Source organism: Dipodomys merriami, unplaced genomic scaffold (assembly GCF_024711535.1).
Source record: "Dipodomys merriami isolate MVZ:Mamm:240054 unplaced genomic scaffold, mDipMer1.0.p SCAF_117, whole genome shotgun sequence".
NCBI lineage: Eukaryota > Metazoa > Chordata > Mammalia > Rodentia > Heteromyidae > Dipodomys > Dipodomys merriami.
In genome coordinates this window covers 1-26,025 of record NW_027202460.1, presented here as the reverse complement: position 1 = coordinate 26,025, position 26,025 = coordinate 1, and the positions used below count along the sequence as shown (strand labels likewise).

Sequence of the window (26,025 nt, the reverse complement as noted above, 5' to 3'; positions counted from 1 at the left end):
TCGTGGGACTTGAACTTAGGCCTGGACTGCATCACTGAGTCTCTTTGTGCTCCAGGCGGGTGCTCCATCCCTTGAGACAGAACACCACTTCTGGCTTTTTCTGAGTAGTTGATGGATTCCTCCTGGAAAGGAAGAGGAGTTGCCCTTCTGTGACTTAGATCTGAAAACTCCACTCTATTACTTCCCATCATATCACTGTGAAGCTCTTCAGTCAGAAAATCATGTGCAAAGGTCATCAGTGCATGCTGTTCTTCCTGTTGTGTCAAAAGCACACATCCACTCTGCCAGTGCCTCTGCTTCTGCCCATATAATCCATATATGGACTACAGACTCTGCTACCTGGGGTTGACTGTGAACTTCATCCCATGGTTAGAAATTTAATGTCACCAGGTGCATTTCCCTTCAACTGTAATTTGAGGAATGTGGTAAGTTCATAGGAATGTCTAATAAAGAATATCCTGTGAGACATTTATAGAAATCACTGTTTCTCTAAAGGACATAGAAAGACATTGAGTTCATGGTTTCCTTTAATTTAGGACATGTCCTGGGACATGGACTCAGGGCTGGGATACTGTGTCTTAGATATTATTTTTCTCCCTGCTAACACCCTACTACTTGAGCCACATATGTACCTGTGTCCTTTGGGTGGTCAGCTGGAGGAAAGAGTCCAGAACTTTCACATGGCCTGGGCTGGTTTGGAACGTTCCATCTGATTCTGATGCTATCTGCCCCCAGGACTTCACTTCTTCCACCTGATAGCTAAATCAACCTCAGTTGCAAGGAAGCTTTGCCATTTCACCTTCAGCCAGAATGGAGACTTGGTTTCCCTTCCATCCATTTCACTAAGTGCCAAGTTGAAGAAAATAAATACTTGTGTACATGGAATTGATTATCAGTTCACTGCTCCCAGTGAACACAAGTGTACTCAGCTCACCATGTTCTTGCTGCTCATCTGCTTAGAGAGCTGGAATTCCCTCCAGACCACCTGTCCCAAGCAGGACTTTTTTTTTGGCATGGGGTGTGGAGGGGGGAGAGTTAACACCTCTGGATGGTGAGCACTGATTGGTTCATCCAGGAGATTGACCCACAGGAGACTCTCATAAAAACCAAGGAGCCACCATCCTCCAAAACCATGAAGCTGAAGACAGAAAGCCCCACAGCATGAGAGTCCTGCTGCTGGCTCTTCTGCTCGCATGGACTCACATGCCCAACAGAAATCTTAGAAGTCTTCCAGGTAACCTGAATATGGTGATGTGTCTCTGTGGGGAAATTGGTTTTCTGACAGTCAGTGTGTCTATCTCACATTGCGTCTGTGCATCGATCACAATTTATTAATAAGTTGCGCTGATTGTCCATAGTCATCCAAATCATCTTCCATTTTGAATTCTTCCTTTGCCATTCTGCAGTAAATATAAAAGATTATTAAGAACATGTGGACAGGGGCTGGGAAGGTGGCTCAGTGGTAGAGTGCTTGCTTTGCATGCATGAGGCCCTGGGTTTGATTTCTCTGCACCGTATAAGCAGATAAAGCTGGAAGTGATGCTATGTCTCAAGTGGTAGGGCGCTAGCTTGAACTGAAGAGCTGAGGTACAGCACGTGGCCCAGAGTTCAAGCCCCATGAGTGACAAAAGAAAAAGAAAAAGAACATGTGGACAGCATGATCTGTGATTTTTGCAGTGTTATTTCATATAGGCTTAGGTATTGAATTTTTATAATTTTGTGCATGTGTTACTTTCACTCACGGGTCTCCTTGTGATCATGCCAAAGAGGCCTAGAATCTCTCCCTGAAAATCCTCATCCTGTCTAGCTCTCTTTCTCTCTTCCAATTTATTAATGCCATGCAGCAAGAATCAGAGACTCTGAATACTTCCAGTAAATTCTCTTTTGAAAGAAGCAAAGTCTGGTAGCTCAGAGTCTGGAGAGAGAACTCTCCAGGTCATTGCAAGCAGGTTACTTGAACACCTGAGTGTTTTGGGAGCAAAACTGAAGATTCATGCTTTAACATGCCTGATGGGGTGTTTCTTATTCAGCCAGAATATTGGTACACATAGACCCTCACAGCTGATAATGAAGAGCAAATCCTGGAGGGTGTACAACTGAGATACTTAATGCTCTATGTCTGCACTAGTAGAGAACTTGATGTCATATGCACAATTGCTTATATCAAGGAAGCTGGGCTTCCCCCACAAAATATACACTCATACCCTCCCTGGTCCCCGTAACTGATCCATCCCCCCAGCAAATTTACATTTTAAATTTAATAAAATAGTTAATAAATATGAAATTGACTCATTTGCTATTGACCATTCTCTTTAAATTCTAACATTTAAACAATCACAAACAAGGCCACACTAAAGCTAACAGTACATCCATTTTCATGGCAGCATTGTTTACCATAGCTAAGATATGGAAACAACCCAGATGCTTCTCAGTAGATGAGTAGACCAAGAAAATGTGATATATATATATATATATATATATATATATATATATATATATATATATATATATATATATGTGCGTGCACGCGCGTGCACGGGCGTGCACGCACGCACGCACGCACGCACACACACACACATACACAATGGAATTCAATGGTTCCATCAGAAAGAATGACACATGCCCTTTTGTAAAAAAAAAAAATGGAAAGACTTGGGAAAAAATCACATTAAGTGAAGTAAGCCATACCCAAAGAATAGGTCCCATGGTTTCCGTCATTTGTTAGTCCTATAGTTAAATAGCTATGAATAAGATTGAAATGAACTCCAAGGTATGAGAACAAGAGGGTTTTGTTGTTTTAAATGTACTGTATGAAGTTATTTCTTTTTTCTTTTACTTTTTTTCCTTCGGTTTATTCCTCAATCTCTCTCTCTCTCTATTTCTCTCTCTCTCTCTCTCTCTCTCTCTCTCTCTCTCTCTCTCTCTCTCTCTCTCTCTCTCTCTCTCTCTCTCTCTCTCTCTCTCTCATTGTGTGTGTTCTGGAACTGGGGCTTGAACTCAGGGCTTAAAAGTCTACCTTGCCACCTTTCTCCCAAAGCTGGCAATTGACCCATACCTCTGATTTTTGCTGGATAAATAAATGGTGATAAGAGCCTCACAAACTTTTCTGCCCTGGCTTTCCTTCCATTGTGATTTTTAGATCTCCGTCCCCTGAATAGCTAGGAACACAGTCATGAGCCACCAATGGCCCAGTTCTACTTTCCATTAATTGGCAGTTAGTTATGATATACATAGTTCAGATTCATACTTAAATTTTTTTAATTGTTACTATAAAGATACGGGTTACAGTTTCATAAGTCGGGTAAAGAGTACATTTCTTTTTGGTCAATGTCACCCCTCCCTCTTTCTGTTGGGCTTATTTATAGTGAGTCTATTGTAACCTTCATTCTTAAAGACTAGTTTATCTTTACTGCTGAGCCCTAATTTTTCGGAATTCACTCTTAGCCCTCAGGTGTTCAATGAAGTCTGTTCACTTTGGTTGCCTAGAAACCTGATGTTTCAGCATAGCTTGAGCTTTGGGGATTGTGTCACTTACTACTCAGGTAGTTCCTCTTCCAGCTTTGTGGAATTACCTAGTGCTTGAACAGGGTATTATTCAGATAAAGTCACATGGGCACATCTGTAGATTCTTGGAACATTTTACTTACATAGCTGCATCTTCTGAAGTTTTCTGACTTTCATGTGGTAGCTGCTTCAGCCTTCCCTGACTCCAGACATTATCCCTGACTTATTTTGCCTGTGAGAGTTCTGTTGGCTTTAGGTTCTCCTCTGTGTGTTGTGGTTTGGAACTTTTCTCTAGGCAGAAAGCACAACTGTAGGGTTCACTTTGTTTTTCTTTTCTCCTGGACCAAAGTCTTGTTCTGTCTTTTCTCCAGTCTGAAAATAGTTCTTTCTTCTATTTTGTCTGGTTTTCCAGTTGCTGTGTAGGAAGGCAAGTGTAATACAAGCTTATTTACTTTACTGGAAAGCAAAAGTTCTCTCCATAATACAGTATTTGATATAATATAGTTAAATTACTTGATGTACTTGTTGATCTAGCAAGAGATGTCTAAAGGCAAAACAGAACAATTATTTTTGAAACATATTCATTTTTGTAATGTATATTGATTCCCTTACTAAGAATCAGGATAGTCTTCTAGGACAAAGTTGAGCTACAATTTGTATACTGTTTCTTTTGCAATATGACACTGTATTGAGAAATAATATTTATGTTTATACTATAGAATCATAGTTATATTTATACTACATAATCACAGTATATTGTAATACACAAATAAAGAATAGTTCCTGGGCTGGGAAGGTGTCTCAGTGGTAGAGCGCTTGCCTTGCATGCATGAGGGCCTGGGTTCAATTCCTCAGCACCACATAAGCAAAAAGAAAAAAGCCAGAAGTGGTGCTGTGGCTCAAGTGTTAGAGCGCTAGCCTTGGGCTGAAGATCTGAGGGACAGTGCCCAGGCCCAGTGTTCAGGCCCCACGACCGGACCCCCCCGCAAAAAAAGAATAGTTTCTGTATGTATGAGGCTTACCTGAGGGTGTTCCTTCATGCCAGTTTGTAGCCACACCTTTGTGTCTGTTCTCAGCCCTTGCCAGCAATTGATCTGTTTCTGACTATAGTTTCCTCTTGTTTAGAAGGTCATGTCACTGAAACTTTTTACTCTACTCTTGTGTAGATCCATACTTTTTATTTTGCTAGTTCTGTGGCTTGAACTCAGGACCTGGCACCATCCATGACCCTTTTTGTACTCAAGGCTAGAGCTCTTCCACTTAAGCCACTGTACCACTTCCAGCTTTTTCTGAGTAGTTTATTCGAGACAGGAGTCTCATGGACTTTTCTGCCTGGTCTGGCTTTCGAACTGCAAATCTCCAATGTCAGCCTTTTGATTAACTATGATTACAGGCTTAAGCCACCAGTGCCCAGCTAGATCTATCTATCTATCTATCTATCTATCTATCTATCTATCTATCTATCTATCTATCTATCTATCTATCTATCTAGTAATGGGGCTTGTACTCTGGACCTCGACACTGTCCCTCAGCTCTTCAGCTTAAGGCGAGTGCTCTACCACTTGATCCACAGCACCACTTCCAGTTTTCTGGTCGATTATTGGAGATAAGAGTCTCATGGAGTTTCCTGCCTGGGCTGGCTTTGAATCTAGATCATCAGATCTCAGTCTCCTGAGCAGCTTGGATTACAAGCGTGAGCCACCAGCACCTGACTAGATCAATACTTTTATATTTGAAATGAAATGAAAATTTAAGACTGCTTATCTTATTAGCCTTCATCCTAAAGTATTTTGTGTTTGTAGGCAAAAATGGCTCAATTTTTAAAAAAATAAATCACATAATAATAAAGCAAAAATGTCAATGAACCTTTCTTTTGTGCTTATACATCTCCCTTTTGTAGGAGAAACCACTGCCAAAGCGAATGAAAACTCCTTACCAGTATCTGTGCCATTTGATATCCTCTCCACCTTCTCCCCTGCTGTTGAGAGCACAGTGAGTAAGAAGTGCAAACTGCCTTACTCCCTTTCATTCCTGTCATGGGTTTCCATCTCTTTCCATTCTTTTCCTGCAAAGTCATGGGACTGCATATTCAAGGGTGCTAGATATTTGAGCATAAATCTCTTCTGAGTAGTACAGTAAAAGCTATATATAAACTTCCCCTAAAAATATAGGAATATACATTGGAGAGTTACAGAAAGACCATGCACATAACATTTTATGGACCAGAAATTCTGAAGGTTTTTTTGGCCTTAGAAAATATCTGCTTTACAAAAATATTTTTTCTGATAATTTTTCTTTTTATTTTTTTTGGTCATGGGGCTTAAACTCTGGGCCTGGGTGCTGTCCCTGAGCTCTTCAGTCCAGGCGAGTGCTCTACCACTTGAGCTATAGCACACTTCTGATTTTCTGGTGGTTTATTGGAGATAAGAGGCTCACGGGCTTTTGTGCCTGGGCTGGCAATGACCTGTGATTCTCAGATCTCAGCCTCCTGAATAGCTAGGATTACAAGTGTGAGCCATGGATACCAGGCTCTCATAATTTCATTTTTAAACAGAAGGGAAGAATGATCATTTAAAATGAGAGATACTTACACAACTGTACATGATTAGAAACATTTTAAGAGAGCACAGAACCTAAGTATCTTTCGTACATAAAGGTAGGTAGCTTGTGTGTGTGTGTGTGTGTGTGTGTGTGTGTGTGTGTGTGTGTATGTGTGTGTCCCAGTCTTGGGGCTTGAAACCAAGTCCTGGGTGCTGTATCTGGGCTTACTTCCTCAAGGCTACTCTCTACCGCATAAGCAGAAAAAAACCAGAAATGGCACTGTGGCTCAAGTGGTAGAGTGCTAGCTAGTCTTGAACTGAAGAGTTCAGAGACAGTGCCCAGGCCCAGAATTCAGGCCCCATGATGGACAAAAAAATACAAAAAATAAATTAAAAGGCCATACGAAAAGATGAAGTCACAAAACAAACCCTGAAAATAAAAGCAACTTGAAACCTGTGACTGAGGCACAGGAAGTACTGCTAAGAAGGATACATTGTTGCAAATATGGCCAAGTAAGATTCAACCATGGAGGTGAAGGGGGAATCAGGAGGTAAAGCCAGGTACAGGATGCTTTTCTCTTCCTTTTGTGAATTTACCACATTTGTATGCACAATTCTTTCCTTTTATTCAGGATTCCCTGCACTAGGATCACTGGGTCACAGGGCATCTCTCCATTCTCTTTCACTTAACTTGGTGGTGAAAATAGGAGCAACTCATGGTCAAAATCCACTTCTGGTAGGAGTTACCAGTAGTCACTACCATCGATGAGGTAAAAGAAAACATCAACATTTCCTATTAGGTCCTCATCAATTGCTTTGTAATCAAAAGTGATGAAGGGTAGGGGCTAGGGGAGTCAGCTCAAGTACAAGATCCCCTGCAGAGGAAGAGGGATCTAGTTAGTAGCTAGAGGCTCTCAGTTTGAACTCTAGTACTTCTGTTTAAAAACCTTTAACTAGGGGCTAGGAATGGGGCTTAGTGTTAGAGTGCTTGCCTAGCAGGCATGAAGCCTTGTGTTCAGTTTTTCAGTACCACCTAAAAAGAAAAAGCCAGAATTGGGGCTGTGGCTCAAGTGGTAGAGTGCTAGCCGTGAGTTAGAGATGCTCAGGGACAGTGTCCAGGGCCTGAGTTCAAGCCCCAAGATTGTTTTCTCTCTGTCTCGCACTCTCTATGTAGACAGATAGCCAGATAGATAGATAGATAGATAGATAGATAGATAGATAGATAGATAGATAGAGAGAGAGAGAGAGAGAGAGAGAGAGAGAGAGAGAGATAAAATTTCTACAGATAATCTGTTACAGATATAGATAGATCTGTTATCTTTAGCAGATAGATAATCTATAGAGTTTATCTATCTATATCTATATCAATTGGTATCTAGTTGTCATTTATATTCATGATTTCAGGACATCAAAGATTTACTCAACATAACCTCATTACTGCTTGTATTTCAATCTTGGGGTGTGTGTGTGTGTGTGTGTGTGTGTGTGTGTGTGTACCTACACATGCATGCTGGGGCTTGAAGTTATAGATCTGTGCTCTTGTGTGGCTTTCTGTTTTGTTTTTGTTTTCTTTCTCTCCTTTTCTCTTTCTTTCTTTAGGTGCTAGTTCTAGGCTTGATATCATGGCCTAGTTCCAGTCCCTGAGACTTTTACCCAAGGTAAAGCCACAGCTCTACTTTGGCTTTTATTCTTTGGTGTTGTGGTTAATAGGCAAGAAGAGTCTCATAGATTTCCCTGCCCAAGGTGGCTTTGAATTGTGATCCTCAGATCTCAGGCTTCTGACTATCTAGAATAGCAGGAATGAGCCACCAACGAATACCTAGCTTTGTTTGGCTTTCTGGGTTTCCATAGTACTCTGTCACTTGAAGCAAACCTCCAGCTCGGCATTTTGCTGCTTACTGGAGATAAGACCTCATTCATTTCTCTGTGTAGTCTAGCTTTTAGCATTGTAAATTTGCTGCACTTGTTGTGCGTTGACATCCTTGATTTCTTACGTGGAATTGTTCATAATCTCATTGAAGAAGTCTTGTGTGTGATGAATTGTGTGATTTTGGAGGTTCTCTATCTTTGATGGTTTAATTACAATGTGTTAAGTGATCACAGTTTGTTCTACTTGAAGTCTATTGGGCTGCTAAATGCTTGAATATATAGGCTCATGCTAGAAATCAAAATTGGAAAAGTTTTGATCATTACTCCTTCCTTTTTGTGTCGTGGGCCTTGAACTCAGAGCCTAGCTCTGTGCATGAGTCTCTCTGTGCTCCCCCCCACCACTTGTCAGAGTTGATCATTTCCATTTTGCTCTGTTCACATGTGTTCTGCTTGCCAAAATTTGCTGCTGAACACCTCTAGTCATTTATTTATTTCAGTTATTTCTTACAAGTTTTCACTTTTGTGAATTCCTGGTTTTACTGAAGATCAAAGGTTGGGCCTACATATAACCAGGAAATGATACCTGGAATTTGTGTGAGTGGCTCAGACCCCTTTAATTCTATTCTTACTGCCTTATCCTCTTTCCTGCAATCCACACCAGTGGCCAGTTGGGGCTTTCTTACAACTAGTTGACCAAAGCACAGCATTGGATCTAGTTTACTCCCAGTTCTGCAGGCTTTCTCTGAAAGATGGCCTCTGAAATCTTAGATTTAGAACTCTCTTGGCTTTCCATGCTTTCTCCTCTCTCTGTACCACACACACACACACAGACACACACACACAGACACAGACACACACACACACACACACACACACACACACACACACACACACACACACACACACACACACACCAGACATTTAAGCCATGATTTCTTAAGTAGAACTATCTTTTGATACTTTAAATAGTCCAAAATACTTGATGTGGCACAAAGTAAATAGTTCATATTTTCTTTTTGTTGCCAGTCCTAGTGCTCCATCTCTTTCTTGGGTGCTATCCCTGAGCTTTTGTGCTCTACCACTTGAGCCTCAGTTCTACTTCCAGAATTTAATGCTTATGAAGGCCCAGGTTTGATTCCTCAGTACCACATAAACAGAAAAAGCTGGAAGTGGTGCTGTGGTTCAAGTGGTAGGGTGCTAACCTTGAGCAAAAAATGCTCAGGGACATTGCCCAGGCCCAGAGTTCAAGCCCCAGGACTGGAAAGAAAAAAAGGAGGTAAAAATCTCACAGACTTTCCTGCCCAGGCTGGATTTGTACCATAAACCTCCTATGTAGCTAGGATTTCAGGTATGAGTCTTAGGTGCCCAGTTTAGGCATCCTACTTCAATAAAGCTTCCTCAGCCATTACTTGTGCAGAGCTCCTATCCCTTGTTTTTCAAGAACTTATTAAAGGCTTTGCCACATTCTTTAGATTTGTTGTCATTACATTTCTATTATTATTACTTCCCCCCATCACTGCCTCACTCTCTCTACCTTTCTCTCTCTCTCTGCCCTCTTCTTTTTTTCTTTCTCTCTCTTTCTCTCTCTCTCTCTCCTTCCTGGTGGGTTTTGAACTCAGGGTCAGGATGGGGTATCATTGGCTTAGTTCTTTTTTTTCTCAAATATGATGGCCTATCATTTGAACAACAACTTCAATTCTGGCTTTTTGATAGTTAACCAGAGATAAGAGTCTCATGGATTTTCCTATCTAGGCTGGCTTTGAACCACACTCCTCAGATCTCAGCTTCCTGTGTCACTAGGATTAGAGGTATGAGCCATTAGTACCCAGTTTCAAATAATATCATTTTTAGTTTTTTTTTCCTGAAGTCATTCATAGCTAAGAAACAATGATGCTAATTTTCATTAAGGAATTAAGCCTCTTCAAAGCCCCTTAAATTCCAAATGTTTTTGAGTTTTCATGCTTTCTCTGAAACCTATGGACTCGGCAAAGTATATATGTGTAAATTCACATTACCCCATCTGCCTAGCCCAGCTTGGCTACTGCCAACTTGCTTATTCTCCCTAACATTTGGGAACGGTGCTTTCTGTGGAGCTAAGATGTGCAAACCAAAGGATTCAAGCATACTCGGTAAGGATAAATCAGCCTTCATGAGGCCTCCTGTCCATGGAAGACCCATGCTGCAGGGAAGAGTTTGTTCCCAAGAAGAAGGGATGCAGATTGGAAAGAATGACCTGGTGTGCTGTAATTTGCACTGTGAATTTTATTGCTCTTTTGAAAACCACAACCACACAGATAATTGTTCATGAGGCCACTGCATTCACAGCCCATCTCCACTGATATTTTTTGCCAGTTGTGGGGCTTGAACTCAGCCTGGGAACTGCCACTAAGCTTTTTTGCTCAAAGGTAGAATTCTGCAACTTAAACCCATCACTACTTCTGGCTTTTTCTGTTTATGTCACACTTCATGCATGCTAGGAAAGCACTCTACCACTAAGCCACATTCCCAGCCTTCACTGATCTTTTTATGCATTCCATTTTTCACATGTTAAGTAGAAACCTTGTATATCACCAGGAGCAGAGAGGGACTTATAGCCTGTAACAGACCAATGCAATCAAAATAGTTACCTAGAGGGTGAAATGTGTTTCAAACTTAAATTTTAAAAACCCTAATTTAATTAGAGTTGGGAAAAGGATTTCCTAAAAAGATGACCTCTAAAACAACAGGCCTTGCTTCAGGGCTTATTAATGTTCAATGTCCTATGGTGTAGGGTGGGGCCATGGTTTTAAGTCACAGATTTTGCCCCAAAGGATTTCATAGATCCATAGAATAAAAGAAATTCTCAGAGAATGATGAGAGACTGAATCATTAAATGCCAGTGGTTTAGTACTAAGTGTTATAAATAAAATAAAGAAGGAATTACTCAGAAAAATGAATCTATGCACAGAAAATGGGCAAAGCAGTCTTAACTGGGTAATGAGATGAGAACTTGGGGGTGTGCCCTGCTTGGGATGTGAGATGATTGGGAGAGACAAAGGTATGCAGTCTTGACTAGAACATGTATTGAAACATGTATTCTAAAATCTAACAAACCTGGTCCAACAGTGATGCCTAAGCCACCTTAGAGTGGCTTCATCAGTACATCCAAACCATGCCCAGCCACAACCATCCACTTTAGCATTGGTTCATCAACTTATGCATTTGTGGTTCCTTTGCTATGGACCAGGGATGGAGCGTGCAGACCCAGGGCAAAGTCAGCAGATCCTAGATGGCTGCTTCTGAACATACCCTGTGGTTTGTTGATAACTGGCTTACACTTACATCCAAGACAAGCTCCTTGGCTGTAAGCCATGGAAAGATGACTGAGGCAGGAAAGTCAGAAGGAAAACAGTAAGTCTGATCATGGAAGTCAGGAATCTTCCATGTAGGCACAGTACCTAGGCCCTGGGTTCAAGCCTCAGGAATGGCACACCTAAAAAAAAATAATACAATAGTTGTAGCTAGTTTCAGTGACTGTAGTATTTGACCACACCTAGTGATTAATGTGGAGACTAAGAACAAAGTTTGGGCAGTATGCTTGCCTCTTTTTCCTCCTTTGGTGATATTCCACACTTTCCAGGCTTTAAATGATCCCTTCCCCCTGGTAATCACCAAATGCAATTTCTAACTCAAAATGCTCTTTCCCAGGCTTGGGGACTTAAAGGCCTGTCTACTAGACAGCTCCAGTTAGCCAGGCTATCTCTCAATGGTGAAGCAAAATTATTTGCCTAAAATAGAATTTGAGATTCCTTTCCCTGCTTGCTAGAACATTTCTCTTCCTACCATCTTCTCATTGTAATAGTTCTACCATCTATCTTATTATTTGCTTCAGCCAAAAGCCTACATCATCTTTGGAGCAAGTTCTAATGTCTCATTTTACAAAACCATTTCCACAAGCTGGGCACTAGTGGCTCACACGTGTAACCTTAGATACTTGGAAGGCTGAAATCTTAAGGTCACAGTTCAAAGCCAACCCCTACAGCATAGTCAGTGAAACTCTTATCTCCACTTAACCACCAAAATGGCCAAGAGTCCAGCTGTCACTCACATGTTCAGCATTACTAGAGTGAAAAACTAAGTGAGATTGCTAGGCTTTGAATTCAAGCCCCAGTACCAGCAAAAAGAAAAAGAAAAACAATAAACAACAAACACTACTTCATCTACTACTTTTACTCTATTGTTGACATTCTAATCTACACTGACCTGTACTAAACAATGGCCACACAGGGCTCCTGGCTTTCACTCATCATTTATTCTCCACATTGCCACCATGGTGAACCTTGAAAAGCACATATCACATAGTGATACCTCCTGCTATTATCCACAGTGGAAAGTTCTAGAAGAAACCCACATTGATTGCCCTTGCTTATATGACCCTATGTGACCAGACTCTTCTCTGGGTCATATGCATCTGCCACCATCCCTCTTCACTCATTTCATTCCAGTGACACGCAACCTTGATGTTCCTCAAAAACACCAAGTCTCCCACCTCACAACCTTTGCTCCAAGTGTTCCCCTCTGCCCAAAATCATCTTTCCCCAACTCTTTCCTTCATGACTTGTTTGCGGAACTCACACCTTAATTCATTAGTCACCATTTCCAGGAAGCCTCTTTTATATAGTTTTTTTTTTGTCGGTCGTGGGGCTTGAACTCTGGGCCTGGGCATTGTCCCTCAGCTCTTCAACTCAAGGCGAGCACTCTACCACTTGAGCTACAGCGCCACTTCCTCCAGGAAGCCTCTTTTGATCATCTTAAGGTAGCTGCACCCAAGGTTGTGGTTGAGGCAGAACTTAAATAACTCCATTTCTCCATTTTCTTTTGTTTCATAGTGTTTGCCACTGTTTGGATTGGGGGGGGTCATGGGGCACGAAATATGGGCCTGAGCACTCTCCCTCAGCTCTTCAGCTCAAGGCTAGCACTCTACCACTTGAGCCACAGTGCCACTTCCCACTTTTTCTCCTGATGTGATGCTGAGGAATCGAACCCAGGGTCTCAAGCACTCTACCACTGAGCCACCTTCCAAGCCTGTTTGGATTTTTTAACTGTTTCTTTGTCAGTTAGTATCCTCATCTAGAACATCAGCTCTATGAAAATGAAGTTTTTATACATTTTAATTCCAGGCCATTCCTAGACATTAAAACAGAGCTTGGCTCCAAGTTTTCCTTCATTAAATAGTTGATGCAGGGCTGGGAAGGTGGCTCAGTGTTAGAGCACTTGCCTTGCATGATTGAGGCCCTGGGTTTGATTCCTCAGCACCACATAAGCAAAAAGCAAAAAGCCGGAAGTGGCGCTGTGGCTCAAGTGGTAGAGTGCTAGCCTTGAGCTGAAGAGCTGAGGGATAGCGCCCAGGCACAGAGTTCAGGCACCACGACTGGACCATAAAATCAATCAATCAATCAATAAATAAATATTTGATGCATCACTGCCAAAGATGGTGGATACCGATGGCATGAACTTTCATAAAATCGTTGAGCATGCTGGCATCAATTTACCTCTCTGTCTGAAGATGAAGTTAATATACTATCTCTTTCAGAATGTAATGGGAGTCATTATAATCAACGGAGAGGCTCAAGTCTTTACCAATCATTGTGACACAAATATTAGAATCTATGGGCAGGGAGCCATTTGAAAGTGGTAATCACAAAATAATGGAGAAAGAAATTTGTTTTATTTATGAACCTCCTGAGATCTGAGAAAGTGGGCAGAAATAAAATACTCCCATTTGCAATCTAAACATTCATAAACACAGTTCACACCAAATAAAATTGCACTAACATTTTAACTGACATCAATAGACATTTTGTTAAGTGTTTTGTTTTTTGAGCTCATTTATATATCTATGGTAAGAAGACTCCCTTCCATTTGAATATTTTAGTGGATATACTTTTCAAATGAATGTCAGTGCTACCTTCTGTGATATCACCCTGGACAGAAGCCTTTTGTTGATAACATTGGGGTATCATTATAAGCTTACACTATTATATCTGAGTAGGAAATAGCAATGCACTGTGAAATTATAAAGGCAAACTTTCATGTGCATCATACTGCTTTTTTTCCTCCTCTCTCCTCTGTTATGAATCCCTATGTAGGACACCCGGCTGGTTCCACTTTGGCTCCTAAGGATTTGACAGGACCCGCAAAAATAAGGGAATGGTTGGGGAAGCAGGGGGAAGATATTGAAGGGATGACACAGATCAAGATGCACTGTAGACATGAATTGCTTGGTTTTTGGTTTTGATTTTTTTGTTTTGTTTTGTTTTGGTCATGGGCCTTGAACTCTGGGCCTGGGTGCTGTCCCTCAGCTCCTCAGCTCAAGGCTAGTGCCCTCCCACTTAAGCCAAAGCACCACTCCTGGCTTTTTTCTGCTTATATGGTGCTGAGGAATTGAACCCAGGGCCTCATGTGAGTGAGGCAAGCAGTCTTCCAATGAGCCACCTTCCCAGCCCCGAATTGCTTGTTCTGAATTCCAAACATTCACTACATAATCTAAAGATTAAGAAAACTGAGGTCAGGGGTGGTGAGAATTGTGAAATGGGAGACATGGTTCAAAAGGCACTGCACCCAGGAACTGCTCTGCTGCATGGCCGCATCTCTGTACAACTACCTAACTAAAACACACATAGACACAGACACAGACACACAGACACACAGACACACAGACACACAGACACACACAGACACACGCACACACACACACACACACACACACACACACACTCTAATAGTGAAAACGAGAATGAAAAACTTAAACCTGGGAAAAAGGGGTACAGTCACTTCGGGCTCCTGATCAGAGTAGAGGTTGATTTTAAGGGGTGCCCCTAAATTTCTGAACTGGGTGATTGTCCACCTTGAAAGAATGAACTTGTGTCTCTGGGGGTTTGGGTTTTTAATGCAGGACATGCAGTACACAGAAAGGATCCCCCAGTTAACTAGGAACCACCTTCTCTTCCGCTGCCCTGTTCACCTGCTGCCAGCACCAATAAGCTGGGGAAGAAGAGGACCAGCTAGCCTGGAGGGGCCCAGGGCACTGACCTGGAAGCTAAGACTGTGTTTGTGAGCTGGAGCCAGTGGCTCACCCCTGTAATTGAAGCTACTCAGGAGGCTGAGATCTGAGGATCTCAGTTCAAAACTAGCCGGGGCAGGAAAGTCCATGACATTAATCTTAAGCTAACCACCAGAAAACTGGAGTGGTGCTGTGGCTTACAGTGGTAGAACATGAGACTTGAGCAGAAGAGCTCCAGGACAGTGCCTAGGCCTTGACTTCAAGCCCCAGGACTGACTAGAAAAAAAATCATCTTTGATGTTTGTGGAACTCAAATTCAAGGTCCCAGTTGATTGAGTGTGTCTGGTTTTACAGGGCTCCAGCAGGTAGAAGAATTACTATATTGTTCTTTTTTTGACAGTCCTAGGGTTTGAACCCAGGGCTTGGGCACTGTCTCTGAGCTTGTCTCTGCTCAAGATTAGCATTCTATTACTTAAGACACAGCGTCACATCCTGCTTTTGCTGTTTACTGAGGAACCAAACCCAGGTCTTCATGTATGCCAGGCAAACACGCTACCACTAAGCCACATTGTGATTCCTGAAGAATAATTAGTATAATAATAAGTATATTTATAATATTTTTATACTTACATCATTATATTTCATTTACTATTGTAGCATGTATATTTTATCTATTATATATAACATTTATATTTATTTGTATATTTACTAGATATTATATAATATATAATGTATGTATGTTATAGAATATAATATGTAACATATTAATACATTTTATAAAAATGTTTTATATCATTGCACTTATAGCATTAATATAGTAATTATATTTATAATTCTAATATTTTGTAATAATAATTATTATGCTGGAAGAAAAACTGGGGGGTCTCCAGAGGACAAGAGGGCCCTGAGAATTGAGAGGGGACCCACTGGGCTCCTGTGCTTCCTTCCCATGAGTGACCATCACTGCTTGTGTTGGTGTTTGTGTGTGTGTATATGTTCTTATGTTTTTGTCAGTGTCAGTACTGGGGCTTGAACTCAAGGCCCTGCATAATGTGGCTGAGCTTTTGCTCAAGGCTGGTGCTCTACTATTTGAGCCATAGCCCCACTTCTAGCTGTTTCCAGTGGGTATTTGGAGATTAGATCTCATGGATTTTCCTGCCAGGGCTAGTTTCAAACTACCATCCTCAGAACACACCCACCAGAGTCAGTAGGATTACAGGTGTGAGCCACCATTGCCTGGCCTGTGTGTTTTGTGCTGGTACTTGGGCTTGAACTTAGAGCCAGGGCTTTGAATTTGTTGAGCTTGTTTTCTCAAAACCAACACTTTGCCCCTTGAGCCATATCTCCACTTCAAGTTAAGTGTCTCAGACATTCTTGTCCAGAATAGCTTTGTACCAGGATTCTCAGACCTCAACCTCATGAGTATCTAGGAATAGAGGTATGAGCCACTGGCACCCACTTTGTATATTTCTTAAATTAAATCCTGTACTCTCTCACTCCCAACCTTCAAGAGCTTCTGTTTCAGAATAAAATCCAAAGTCTCTACCATAGTCTAAGGGAACTTATCTTGGCTAGTGGTTCTCAAATACATCTAGAGGGCTTCTTTGAAGCAGGCAACACTGGACCCTAGCCCCTGACTAAACAGGTCTGGGCTGGACCTGCTAAAGTTCCTGGATGAGATCACTGCTTCTGGGTGGAGACCACACTTGTAACTCATTGCTCTGCACAAGCTGCCCACTGCCTGTCCTACAGCAAGCATATCCTCTACTCCACACACTGATTGTGATGTAGCCACACTGGTTTACTGACTCTAAGACAGGCCAGACACCCTCAACTTTGAGCTCATGACCCTACCTGATTCTGGGGCCTGGGTGAGTTGCCTTGATCTCCTAAGTCACTTTACCACATGACGCTTTTCTGAAATCATACCTCACTGTAAATTGCCAACACTCCTCCCTAGCACATCTCTCAATCTATTTTTCCATCATATATTCAAACATATTTATACATTCTCCACCCTCCCCCACCCCCACACACTAAAGCATAGAACTTCAAAACAAAGTTTTTCTTTTCTACTTGCTACAGTGTCTAGAACCTAATAAACTCAATAGATAAAAAAGAGTGAGATGGGTACTAGTGTCACACCTGGAATGTTAGCTATTCAGGAAATTGAGATCTAGAATCACTTTTTCCATTTATTTCCCATTTTGATTAAAAATTAACCATTAAAGAACTTTTAAAAAGAATCAAAACTTCCTTATTTTCTGCAGGTTTCCTTCACTCCCTTTCACCTAGTCTACCTCAACCTGTGTCCCCATGGGAGCTTTGGCATCTCAGAAAATGTTCAGTGCCCCAGACCCTAGTTAATTTCAGACAGAATCCAGCATTACCTTTAGTCATGTGGTGGGCAGAGCAGAAGGCATCTACCATGTGTGCTACCCAACACCTCTCATCCACACCTGTGCTACTTCCATACTCCCAGCCACACGAGCACCACTGTGTCACCATTGCTTACACTGGCCTAGGCATGGGCTTCCATGGTCATCAGGACAAATGTCCTGAGAGCTATTTTACCTGCAACAGGTGACATTTCCTGATCTGGGTAATCACTGGCACTGGAGCAAACCAGGGCCATGGCACTGCAGGATGCATCTCTCTGCAGCAAAACTTGGGGCCCTTCCTTCCCAGACACAATGGAGATCCTGGACAAGTCCCCTAGATGATTCCATGAATGTGTCTCACAGCCCTCCTCTGTCAGAAATGAACAAAGAGGACAGAATTGTTCAAGTTATTTTCTTTCTTCATAGAAGGGTGCACTATCATCCTGCCCCCCAGAGCAAGGCAGCACACCAAATGGCGGGATCCACTTGGTTTTCATCCCAACCCAGGAATGATATTGTGCCTTTTCCTGTTGCTCAGGAGTCAGGATCACATCTTTGTAAACAATCTGTTACCAGGGCAATAGGTCACAGAAGGAAGACAGAAGGCATTATAACCATCAGTTCACCATCCCTAGCCAGGAGGCAGTGTATTTTGGGAGGCCATTGCTCAAAAACAAACACCCTTTTTACCTGCTAATGAAACTGCAACTCCACTGCACCCCATCTTTCTCATTATAACAAAAACTTAGAAGAAAAAGGAAAGAGTGTTTTGGACTTCTTGCCAGGACTGGCTTGAAACCACAATCCTCAGATTTCAACCTCTTGAGTAGTGCCAAGCTTTTCCATGAGACAATTCTCTCAAATTAACCACCAAGAAAGAAGCAAAAAGAAATAGACAAAATTCCAGACCTTGAGCTGAAGATCATGGACAGCACAGCACACATGCCCTGATTTCAAGCCCATGACCTGCACATCATCATCATCATCATCATCATCATCATCATCATCATCATCATCATCATCATCATCATCATCATCATCATCGACATCATCATTATAATGTGAATTAAAAAAGTATAAGACCCTATTAAGAATATTAAAATTGAGTGAGTCAGGCATTTTTTGGTGGCTGACATGTAATCCCAGTTAGAAGCATGAAATCTCAGGATGGTGGTTAAAAGCCCACCTGGGCAGGAAATTCCATGAAGCTCTGATCTCCAACTAACCAGCAAAAAGCCAGAAGTAGAGCTGTGGCTCAAGTGGTAAAGCAACAGCCTTGAGCAAAAAAGCAAAATAAGTGACCAGGCCCAGATACATAGGGTAGGACAACTAATAATTAATTAATTAAATACAAATACATAAATAAAATCAGAATGGAAGATGAGCACAAAGCGCCAATTCCAAATCTTAAAATGAGCAGAGAATTGGTGGCTTACACCTGGAGCTCAAGCTACACAAAAGACAGAACTTGAAGATCTCGGTTCCAAGGCAAACTAGGCAGAAAAGTCCATTAGGGATTTGTGAATGTGTATGAGTCCTGGGTCTTGAAGCCAGAGCTTGAAATAGAAATATGTTTCTTAAAGGTAGCACTCTACCACTTTTTCTCTTTAGGGGATTAAATGGAGATATATCTTACGGACTTACCTGCCTGGGCTTTCAACCTCAATCCTCAGATTTCAGGTGCTGATATAGTACCCTCAGCTTCTTATCTTCTATGAGAATTTTATCTTCCATGAACTGCCAAAAAGTAAAAGAAGCGAGAAGTTGATCTGTGTGGCTCAAGCCACAGAGACTGCTTCCTTTTAGGGAAAACAAACAACAAAAACCCTCATACACAGTGGCCCTGCCCTGCTTTCAAACCCAGGAAGTTATCAGGCCCTATGTTCAAGCCCTAGGACCATCACCAACAACAACAAAAGAATGACTCAGGGACAGGGACTAGGCCCAGAATTCAAGCCCTAGGAACAGCATCAAAAATAAAAGAAAAACAAATTCAGAGACTGTGGCTAGGCTCCAGAGTTCAAGCTCTAGAACCAACACCAGGACACACACACACACACACACACACACACACACACACACACACGAGAAATGAACAAAATAATGAGAAGATGGCAAAAAAAGAGAAAAGTCAATGAAATATTTTTAAGTAGTAGCTCATGCCTATAATCCTAGCTACTGTAGAAGCTGAAATCTTAGGATTGTAGTTCATAGTCAGCCTGGGCATGTGTGCCAGTACTGGTGCCTGAACTTGTGCTGTTTTGCACAAGACTAGAACTATACTACTTCCAAACACTTGGTGATTAATTGGAGATGAGAGTCTCAACAACTTTCCTGCCCAGGCTGCCTTTGAACCACTATCCTCTGATTTTAGAGCCTGGGTAATGTCCCTGTCTTCCCATGAGAATCTATTTTTTTGGTTGGTCATGGGGCGTGAACTCGGCCTACACACTGTCCCTCAGCTCTTCAACTCAAGTCTAGTGCTTTACCTCTTGAGCCACAGTACCACTTCTGGTTTTTTGGTGGTTTATTGGAGATAATTGTCTCACGGACTTTCCTTCCCAGGCTGGCTTTGAACTGCAATCCTCAGATCTCAGCCTCCTGAGTAGCTTGGATTACAGGCGTAAGCCACTGGCACCCAGCTTTCTTTTTATTTTTTCTTTTTTGTGGGTGATGGGGCCCGCTCTAGCTCTGGATGCTGTCACTTAGCTCTTCAGCTCAAGGTAAGCATTTTACCACTGAGCCACCTTCCCAGCTCCCCCATGAGACACTTATCAGCTATGAATTACCAAATTTGTTTTACAAAGCCAGATGTTGAGATGCATCTCAAGGTTCAGAGCCTGTCAGCCTTGCTCAGGACAGGGGAGAGACTCCTGCACAGTGATCTTGCCCTGATTTCAGGTCTAGGAAACAGTCACCACTCCCTGTGTCCCAGCCCTAGGACCGGAACCAAAAAATAAATAACTCCCCCGTTTTCACTGTATTTGATGTTGGTATAATTTGTGAAGGGGAAGGGGAAGGGGAAAAACAAATTTTTTAAATAGGGATACAGGTGGACCTATTGCAACAATGAGATGTACAAGATATTATGTCGAAAAATGAATTTTACAGCTTTTGCCTGTGTGTGTGGGGGGGAACGGGGGGGGGAGGGTGGAGAACATTATATAAACAAAGCCATCAATGAAGCTGTGGCTCAAGCTGTCACAGTCTGCTAGTCTTGAGAAAAACAATACAAAAAATGCTTCATTCATAGTGGCTCTGCTCTGACTTCAAGCAGGAGAGTGGCCATGTCATGAGTTTAAGCCCTAGCACCAAAAATGAATGAATGAATAAATAAATAAATAAATAGAGCCAGAACTTTATCTGTGGCTCAAGCCATGGAGACTGCTAGTCTTGAGAAAGAAAGGGAAAAACCTCAGACACAGTGGCTCTGCCCTGATTTTATGACTAGCAAAAGTTAAGGCCCTATATTCAAGCCCTAGGACTAGCAATAAAGAAAAAACAAAACAAAACAAAAACAACAACAACAAAAACTTGGCAAAAACTCTGCAAAAAAGCCCAAGTCCTAAGTTCAAGCCAGAGGATCAGCACCTAAAATAAATGCAGAAAGAAAGACAAATGCGTAAAGAGCCAAAATTTGAACTGTGTCTTGAGGTGGGAAGCCTACTACCCTTGAGAAAAAATTAGGAACAATGACCAGCCCTTGAGTTCAAGTACTATAACAAGCTCCAAAACAACCAATAAAACTCAAAACAAAAACCTCAGAAAGAATGGCCAGGCCTAAATAATAAGCTAGATGACATGAACTTACAAAAAAGAGAAAAGGAATAAAAAATTAAGTGAAAAGGAGGGCAAAAATATTAGAGGCAATTCAAGATTTTAAAAAATATGGTTCATACCTATAATCCTACCTGCTCAGAGGGCTGAAATCTGAGCATTTGTGTTTTGAATCCAGCTTGGGCAGAAAAGTCCATGAGAATTCTTTTCATTTGTGCTATTCCTGGGCTTGAACTTGGGGAGTTTTGCTCAAGGGTAGAGCTCTACTGCTTCCTACCTATTGCTGCTTAATTGGTGAAAAACATCTCATGGATTTTCATGCCTAGGATGGCTTTGAACCTTGGCTCTCAACTTTCAAGACTCTGTATCGTCATCTTGGCTTCTTGTAGTACTCTTTTCCTTTCTGTATTTTTTGTCAGTTGTGGGGTTTGAACTCAGGACCTGTGTGCTGTCCCTGAGGCTCTTGTACTCAAGGCTTGTGCTCTACCACTTGTGCTATAGCATCACTTCTGGGTTTTGAGTGGTTAATTGGACATAAGAATCTCACAAGGGAACTGGAAAAGTGTCTCAGTGGTAAAGCGCTTGCCTTGCATGCTTGAGGCCCTGGGTTCAATTCCTCAGCACCACATAAGTAGGAAAAAAAGCCAGAAGTGATGCTGTGGCTCAAGTGGTAGAGTGCAAGCCTTGAGCTGAAGAGCTGAAGGAAAGCACACAGGCCCAGAGTTCAGGCCCAAGACCGGATCCCCCCCCCCCCAAAAAAAAGAAGCTCAGGGACAGTGACCAGGCAGAAGAGTTCAAGCCCCAAGACCGGCAAAAAGAAACAAAGAAAAAAGAAAGTGAGTAATTAAGCTGTGGCTCAAGGTATGAAACCTGTTAGCCTGGAGAAAAAAGGTAAAAAACGTAAAGAAAAATTTAAAAATAAATTATTCCCAGTACCACACCTTCCAGTGCACTTTTCCCTACATCCTTAGTGTGCAGACAACCAGGCCAATGCCTCTGCTATATCCTATGTCTCAATGACAAAAATTTCAATTATTTGAAAACTGCCTTCCAAGAATTGCCACATGGGACCACATGGGGAATTATTGACCACATGCAATTATTGACCTCAAAAATATTTATTAACATGATTTCTTTGATTCTTGTGATTTTTCTATGTCCTTCTCATCATTACTTCCCTAGCACCTAGCAAATTACCTGGAATAAAAATAGAGAAACATGTCTGCTTACTGAACATCTGCATGTATATTTAGAATACTAAGCTAGTTTCAATGGGGTCATCAACACTGAAGATTTTTTACTATGAGCCTCATACTTTGGAAAAAACAAAACAAAACACATTTTACCCTCAAGAACTCTACATTTGCCAGTTGCCAGTCACTGATACTGTCATCCTAGTTACTAAAGGGAAGGAGGTGCTTGTGTTGTTCAAAAATATTGATGTTATAAAGATAAGGAAAAGCTGATAAATTATTATAGACTAAAAGAGATCAAGTATACACAACTACATATAATTCATGATCATGTATTTGTTTTTAGAGAAAAAAATTGATAAGGACAGAATTGAGCCAATTGGCAAAACTGGAATATAGACAAAAGATTAAGCAAAAATATGGCATTGTGATTAATTTACTGAAGTTGATAACTATACTGTGGCTATGTAATAATGGGACATTTTTGTCCTGAGATCAAGATTAAAATATGTAGGAATAGAGAACTACGAAATATACAATTTAATCTCAAATGTATGTCCACAAAGAGAACATACATGCAAGCATAAGTGATTAAGCAAATGAAGGAAAATATTAACCAACTGAATTTGCATAAAAATCACAGAAATAGTTTATATTCTTTTTGTGACTTTTCCTAAATTTGACTATTTTTAAACAATACTAGATTGAATAGTGAAGAGATGCACTTGAACTGCAGAAGATAAGTTCCTGAGGATTGTTCTGAGAAGGCTTATTGGAGAATGCATGCATTGGGGGATAAGAATAAAAGATCAAGTGGTACCATATGAAAATTATGGAAATCCAAACATTCAGACTACAACAATAAAGTACCAAGAGTAAGAAAATTCACAGATACAGAAAATAACTCAGGGCTACTGTGGATTGAGGGCTGAATGGTTTAATGGCCCCAAATTTTTGTTGAGGGTGATGGATATGTTTTGGATACGATAAAGGTGATGGTTCTACAATACTGGAAATGTACTGAATGTCAATGAATTGTGGTTATAATAATAAATGTTATTACTATTTCCCTATAAAGAATAAAAAATCATCCCAGCTTAGAGGCTACTGTTTGCAGGAAACTCCCTGACATTATATATTCACAGGAAACTGTACTCTTTATTTCTTACATTCAGTAGATTTTAAACATGTATTTCTTTATGTGTTTTTTTCTTCTTTTAAGGTAGAAATTTGCTAGCACAGGCCGGCCAGGAATGTGCAATTCTGCTACTTTGTTCCTTGAGGAATGTCTTTCTTCTACACAAGACATTCCATAATAAAATTTATTATCTAATAACAAAAGCAACAAGATCAAGTGTTACGTTCCTTACCCTAGGACTTAGGAGCAAACAGGACATCCTGACTTATATCAGCTCCCTCTGTCCAGAAAGCATTGTGTGCCTGGTGCTTACTGGTTTATAGAATGTCTCCTGAGCCTGGGAAAGATAGGCATAAAAGGAAAAAGCATCCCTTGTCCTGTGCATGAGCAGGCAACCGAATATATGTTGTATTAAATATTTCTCTGGATATAGAACCTCCCTACCCCTCTCTGACCTTAGATATGCATATAGCTCCCAAGTCACCAACAAAGAGCAAGGCTTTGCCCAAGGCTATTACTTCCATATGGTAAATAGTTACTATCTCAGTTTTTAATTCACTGAAGTGTCACAAATAAATGAATCAAAATCACCAAGAAGTAATAACTTACCCTGGCAAGTTTGTCTGGTTTGCAGGAGATGTACAGCTGGGAAAACAGCTCTGTTATCCCTTCAGAAAAATCTTCATCTCCTGAAAAAAACAAAGTCTCACATGAAAAATATTCCAGCAAAACTGCTGAGGTTCACAAGAAAGGTAAGAAGGAAGAGGAGTGAAGGCAGCAGAAGTATTCATAACAATTTAATGAGCATGGAATATGAGTGCTTATACAATTTTTTTCCTTTCCTTCTGAGGGTTTTCTGATGCATTGTTATCATTATCCAGTCTTTCAGTTAATGTCCAATTAAGACAAACATTTCTGACACTTTTCTTCCACCACTGGTTAAGCTGAAGCTACAGGTGCTACGGATAATAATATTCACTCGGCCTTCTGAGCTTTCTTGGCAGACTTGGTGACCTTGCCAGCTCCAGCAGACTTCTTGTCCACAGCTTTGATGCCACACACAGCAACTATCTCCTATTACAAACAGCAAGATGATCCAGAGGAGAATAGTCAAAGAAGCTCTCCACATACACAGGCTTGCTGGAATCATATGAAGCATGACAGCATCACTACACTTCAGGAATTTAGGACTAGCTTCCAGCTTCTTACCAGATCTGCGTTCAAGCATCTCTTTCCACTCAGTAAACTTACAAGCAATTTAAGCTGAGTGCCAATCCAGGACAGAGGCATAGGAAGCACTAGTTTGGCCTGGATGGTTCAGGAAGGTCACCCAAGCTGTGAACCTAAATGCTTCCTTGGGTGGATCATTCTTGTTGTCACCACCAATGTTGTCATGGCAAACATCTTTGGCTGACTTGCTTATAGAATTTTTTTGTGCACAGTATGTCAATGGATGTTCTTAATGGGCTTATAAGAGAAGTGGGTATTATCACACTTGTGTGATAAAGATAATGCAGGCTGGAAGAGGTCAAGAATTTTTACAAGATCTCCTAGCAAAGATAAGAAGTTAAACCTTGGCCTCCACTCTCAATGTTCTTTGCACCACATTACAGAAGAATGAATGGAGAGTATGAAGCAGATATTATATAAAGAAAATGGAATTCAGGGCTGGGAATGTGGCTTAGTAGTAGAGTGTTTACCTTGCATGCATGAAGCCCTGGGTTTGATTCCTCAGTACCACACAAACAGAAAGAGCTGGAGGTAGCACTGTGGCACAAGTGGTAGAGCATTAGACTTCAGCAAAAAGAGGCTCAGGGACAGAGCCCAGGCTCTGAGTTCAAGCCCCAGGACCAGAAAAAAAGAAAAAGAATAAAAGAAAATGGAATTCAAGTTGGGACAGTAAGACTCCAGGAGAATCCAGGTTATCCAAGAAAATGGGAAGAGTTTCAGGCAGAGGAAATGAGTGCCAAGATTAGGGGGATGAAAGCATAGCAGGAAGTTTAGAATAAGCAAAGGAAAAAACAACAAAATAGGATCCAGCTAAGACTGAGCCTTTATACCCTCTTAATATCTCAAAGTTTCTACCAAAGAGATGAGGAACTACTGATGATTTTTAAAACAGAGACAGGTAAGATCAAATTTAAATCCAAGAAAGATCACTTTAGTGGCTGAGTACAGAACTTATCAGCACTAATCTAGGAATAAACAAGAAAGTAAAATTGAGTCAATAATCCATGATCCAAGTAAGAGACGGTGATGTGTAAATCAGGGGGAGAAAGGATTCTTAAATGTTGGAAGGGTGCTAAGGAAAATGTTGAAATTATCATGAAGATGGGAACACAGAACACCTTAGTAGAGAAACATGCAAACATAAGGATAAGTCAAGAGCAAACTATAATCAAGACAGACAAACAAATTGTCAGGAAATATTCTTTTCCTCTTTACACACCTAAATCCTATCCATTCACCCACTTTGAAACCAGCCTAATGTTTTAGACTTTAGAATCTATATATTTATTAATCACCAGTCTATAGCTTCAAAGGGCAAATTATTACTTCTTTATACCTGCCATTGTCTCCA

At 41.1% G+C, this 26,025-nt stretch overlaps 1 long non-coding RNA gene across 1 annotated transcript; it reads right to left on the bottom strand.

Moving 5' to 3' along the window:
- Positions 1–973: 973 nt before the first annotated feature.
- Positions 974–17,695, bottom strand: LOC138822905 (uncharacterized). Its single transcript, XR_011370671.1, has 3 exons — positions 17,530–17,695; positions 3,648–3,919; positions 974–1,400 (listed from the first exon to the last, which is right to left on the bottom strand). It is a non-coding gene; the product is annotated as an uncharacterized lncRNA (long non-coding RNA).
- Between the last annotated feature and the right edge of the window lie 8,330 nt (positions 17,696–26,025).